Below are 5,826 nucleotides of genomic sequence, written 5' to 3'. Positions count from 1 at the left end.
AGAGGTATATATCCATAGCGACGGCTTGCTGTTAGGTATCTATGAACATACCCCTCTTGGAGGCTGTTCGTATATTCCACTATCCGCACTCGGTTACGATAAGGAGTCAATAACGGTGAACCCCAACACTGAGGAGAACTATATATCGTTCTCGAAGCGCGTCATGCCCGACTTTAGTGTGAGGTTCTTGGACTCATGACGGTTCATATAGCCTCAAGCCTGGCCAAGTTGGCGGGGAACCTCCTCACGAAGCCCGGTGAGTTTGAGAAGTTCCGCGAGACCGCCGAGGTGTTCCAGCCCGCCGACATGACACTAGTCACGCGAAAGGGCGTGTTTCCTTACGAGTATACCGACAAATAGTCGAGGCTCGAGGAGACCGCACTACCACCGAAACGCGAGTTTTATAGCATGTTACTGGAGAAGAATATTAGTGACGAGGACTATGTACAAGCGACGGAGGTGTGGTGTCATTTCAAGTGTCCAACCCTCGGTGACTACAGTGACCTATACCTTAACATCGACTTTCTCCTTCTGGCCGACGTGATGGAGAATTTCCATGACTTCTGCCTACTCAACCTCGACCCCGTGTATTATTATACGGCGCCGGGGCTTACGTTTGACGCGATGTTGAGGTATACGGGCGTCTCACTGGAGTTACTTACCGATTACGATATGGTACTCTTCGTGGAACAGGGTATAAGAGGGGGGTTGGTCCAGGCCAGTGAACGGTACTGTCGGGCAAGCAACCACAAGGCGCCGGGATACGATGCTGAGAAGCAACCGTCGTGGCTCGTCTACCAGGATTGTTAACATACAGCGCTTATACTATTAATTATATCACTAACTATAAAACCATCTTATAGGCAACAATTTGTACGGGCACGCCATGGGGGAATATATGCCCTACGGAGGGTTCAAGTGGTACGAGGGTGATTTGGATCGCTCTCTAGAGCTGTTAGACGGTATGACTGATAAATCCGACGTTGGACGTATCTACGAGGTTGATATCGCTTATCCCGACAACCCACATGTCACGCACAACGATCTCCGCTTCTTACCACGGAATGCTGTACCCCCTGGCTCAAAAGTGAACAAATTAATGGCTACGTTGGAGTGGAAAGAGAGATACATATTGACATATTGTTCACTATCGTAATTTAAAGCAGGCCATTGCTAATGGTTTGATAGTGGAAAAAGTAATAGATAATACATGTTTTTATAACCTAAGAAAAAAAAACCTTTATTAACCTCGATAAATTACAGGTTCATATAGGGTTTTGAAATTCCATCAGTCGGCATAGCTTGCTAAATACATACGGAAATGAGGAGGAAGGCCAGCAATGAATTTGAACGCGGTTTTTTTAAACTGCTGAACGACGCTGTTTTTGGTAAATATCTCAACGATATAATATAATCATTATTACACAGTCATTGTACTATATTATTATTTGAATTTCCGGGGAAACTATGGAATGCGTTAGAAATCGTATTTCCATGGAATTGGTGTCCTGCCCACGACGAATGCGTAAACTTATAAGTAAACCCACGTTCAAACACGTCACCACGTACACCGATAATCTGGCCGTCGTATCCATACAAATGACTGACATACATTTTTCCAAGCCTATTTACACAGGGTTCGCCGTCCTGGAAATAAGCAAGGAGTTAATGTATGACTATCATTACAATTTGATGCGGCGGCATTACAACGATTCGATTAGACTGATGTATATGGATACAGGTATTTACGATACAATAAATATTATTTACACTCATATATCTAACGTGAGTAATACCTTTATAGATTCCCTGGTGTATCGAGTGCACACTAAAGATTTTTACAAGGACCTGGTGGACAACCCCACGCTCCTCGAACGGATGGACACCCCGAATCACCCCGTCACACACCCGTGCTACGACGGTACGCGTAAGAAGATCCCTGGACTGTTCAAGGACGAGACGGCGGGCCTACCGTACCATGTACGATGAGTTCATTGCACTCAGGGTGAAATCTTACGCGTACAAAATCGAAGGGGACGAAAAACTCGTGATCAAGGGGATTTGAGGACATGTGGTCCGAAATCACTTGACGTTCGAGGACTACAAGCGCTGTCTGTTCGAGGTTGACGACGACGCTGGTGACGGTGCTGAGAGTGAGGAGGTGGGTGATGACGATGATGACTACGATGAGGAAGACGATGATGATGATTACGCGACACTTAAGAATGACGAGTTGAAACGACGTGCACGTCTGATGGCCCGATCGGTCGTCAGCACGATCCACGGGAATGTCGCCGCCACCGCTAGCGCCGCCAACATTGCTGGCGAGGAATTTGTTCCAACACCGCTTCCAAAACACCTATCAAAACATAGGTTCTACTGATGCGTAATTAAAATTGTCAAATGTGTTTTAAAATTTTTTTTGGATTTCGACTATTCTTACCAAATTTTATTTTAAAATGTTTTGCTTTTTCATCTCAGTTCAACTGTCATCATAATAGGTGTTATATATAATATATTTAATAACATAAATTACAAATAACATGAATTATAATGCATAATATACCATAAAAATAGATACACAAATATCTTTACGTTGTTTTGAGTTTACATTAATCTACAAATAAAAATAAAAATATGTTTCATCTAAAGATATACCTACTTTAATCATTCATGATATTTTTTTAATTGTATTTTTATTTATCCGGAGAGATCACTTAACTACAGAAAAAATTAATGTTCTGATTTACTCTGATTGGTACCTACTCATATTGTGTTAAAACGAAATGCAATCATTTTGCACATTAAAATGTATAATTTTATGTCAAAACTTATGATACTGCAAAGATTAAAAAAAAAATCACTTGTAGTCTTAAAAGTATTCGGGCGTTATTCTTCAATATACACGATGAGTGTATATTTAAATTTCATAATTTTTAAACAAAGTAAATTTGTTATTTTCCTTGCTCAGAAATTCTCACTTTGTATGATCATTATTCTTTTTTATTTCGATACCTACGGAATATATACGAGGAGATTTTGTTATACTTTTGAACGCAGCATGTTACAGTGTGATCAATTTCCTGTCACCAGAATGTCAAGTTATGGATTATATTGAAAATGTAAGTGATTTTAAAGTTTCCACCTCAAATAAATTATTGAATTATTCATTAGGTAACTTTTTTTTAAATTTTTACATTATTATTAAATCTTACATAATAAACAGAAATGCCGCAGTTTTTTTGAGCTATGATAATGTATAGTCGTATAGTGGTATACTATACATAGGTATAACTAGAATAATATATTTTGCCAACAATTTATTGATAATAATATGTAATTTTTTATTTACTTTAATGCACATATTGCATTTAATTAAAATCGTACTTAAAATTAATAACAGTTTTACACTTAAAGTCTTAGCGTTTTGACTGGCACAGTGGCATACAAAATAACGGCCGTGGAAAACGGTCGAGTTGTACTGTTGTTGCAGGTGGTTAGGTTAGGTCTGCGTTTGAAAACCACTTTAATATTGTCATAAAAATGTTATCGTTAAGTAATCCGGTATCCGTTGGTAACGCGAGTCGTGTGTGCAGTGTGCACTGTGCAGGGCGCCATAGAGCCACTGTTACAGCCGGTCCTGTGGGCGAACGCAATATAAAATTCGGTCCAACCATCTTTAATCTTCGTATACAATATATATATGTTATATATGTTATATATAACTATGTTTATAGTCTTAACCAATACAAACGTCTTATTGACGTTTTAACCTGTTTGTAAAATAATAACTAGTGTGAAGTTGTTAGTATTTAGTAAGCCAATTTCGTTCAGCGTAATGAAAAAAAAAAAATTCAAAAATGTTGTACACATTATAATTATATTATTGAGAGAAAAGACAAAAGAGAGTTTAGAAAAGTTCCGTGGTCAATTTAGTCAATGGCTATGACGTGATTCCTGAAAATCGGTAATACTTACCATTAAAATATTATTTAGTAGGTGTCTATTATAAAATATATTGATTCGTATTTTAACATTCAATACGTAGGTATTCGAAAATAAATTGTTAGTACTTTATATGTGATTAGAACAAATAATAACTAAAATATTTTACTGTTTACTTATAACATTTTGTTTATAACCTATGTTGAATGGCTATTATAATATAATTGTTCTGTGTTGATAGTTTTTAAGTTTCCTAATTTTATTTTTTTTTAAATATTGTACAATTGTTGTTTAAAACAAACATTTTCAATTGATTGATATGTTACTAAATTACATTTTTAAATTTATTTTGACAACCAAGATTTTTTTACTATTATAATATACTATTTTATTAGAAATTTTTATACTTAAAGATTTAAACTGATAATATTTTCACAGTGCGAGTTTCTCTCTTAGGATAAACTATTCATTGTCATAGAAATATAAAATATTTCATTAATTTTTTTTTTTTATGTCATTGTTTTTGATGATTTCAATAACAATACATTAAATAATAAATTGTACATAAGAGTAGGTAACAAAATGATTCGTGCTATTTTTACTTGGATGTAGATACGTTTGTTATTTTATGATCATTATTAAATTTTATTATGTATATGTCATGCATACTGACATGCATAGAATATGAACAATCAACTTGTTAGTTACACCAACCGGAAATAATTCTATTTTTGTCAAATATATACACAAATTCGAGTAGAAATACAATTGGATTTATTATTTAGTTTATTATATGTATGTCAGATACAAGATTTTTTTAGGCCTCAGATTAGGATAAAACGTGTAGTTCTAAATTTATAGGTTACAATATATTTTTTCATATAAAATAGGATACTTACATGAACAACAAAAAACGGAAAAGCTATAAAAATTCAAAATAACTCTAAACAATTGGTGCTAATAAATTAATATTATCTTAATTCCAAACTGGTAAAATGATAACTATAATTCGTATTCCAGTTCATCAATAAAAAAATAACAGCCGGTGTTCCCCAAGGATCAAAAATTTCTCCTATGCTTTTTAATTTATAGGTATATCGCGGACTTTCCCACTACATCTAACACAGAAGTTTCTCTTTACGCTGACGACAGTGTTGTCTATTCAAGCTCCAGTGACGTACACATTGCCACTAATAATATACAGTGCCACTTAAACAAAATAAAGTGCTGGGCGAAAAAATGGAAAATTATCTTAAACCCCTCAATAAGTACAGCAGTATTATTTACACTTCGTCGCCCCAATACCCCTCCCTCTCTAGTACTTGATGACGACTACATATCCTGGTCTCCAACTATAAAATATCTAGGTGTTATCTTAGATAAAAAATTAACTTGGAACCCTCACATTTCTTCGAAACTCCAACAAGGCTACCAACGACTCAAAATTCTTTACCCCTTAATCAACCGTCAAACCGCCTTAAGCTGGAAGTGCTCCATGCTTCTTTATAAGCAAATTCTACGACCATTAATACTCCATGCTGCTCCCATCTGGGGTAACTGTGCCAAAACTCACATAAATAAAATTCAAGTCTTCCAGTCCAAGATTCTACGCATAATATCCAACGCGCTGTGGTTCGTCAGAAACGAAGCACTTCATACAGACTTCAGACTCCCGATGGTTAAATCCTACATACAGTATCTCTCAATAAATTTTTTTAGCCAACTAAACAACGCCAAAAGTACAAAATATTTCAAACTCAGCGATAAGCCTACCCTCCGGCGTCTCAAGCGCGGACGTCCTCATGATGCCCTTTCTCAACACCAATAAGATTTACAAAAAAAAAAAAAAAATAAAAAAAATACACTTAGATTAACTAATAT

General features: G+C 35.8%; 1 pseudogene; it reads left to right on the top strand.

Annotated features, from left to right (window-relative positions):
• The first annotated feature begins 543 nt into the window (after window positions 1-543).
• Window positions 544-2,383, top strand: LOC107166318 (uncharacterized; annotated as a pseudogene).
• Window positions 2,384-5,826: the final 3,443 nt, after the last annotated feature.

The sequence above is a fragment of the Diuraphis noxia genome, unplaced genomic scaffold (assembly GCF_037042655.1).
Source record: "Diuraphis noxia isolate RWA-SAM2 unplaced genomic scaffold, SU_Dnox_SAM2 contig0002, whole genome shotgun sequence".
Taxonomy (NCBI): Eukaryota; Metazoa; Arthropoda; class Insecta; order Hemiptera; family Aphididae; genus Diuraphis; species Diuraphis noxia.
The sequence above is the reverse complement of the archived record's forward strand: the minus strand, read 5'-3'. Positions and strand labels throughout refer to the sequence as shown.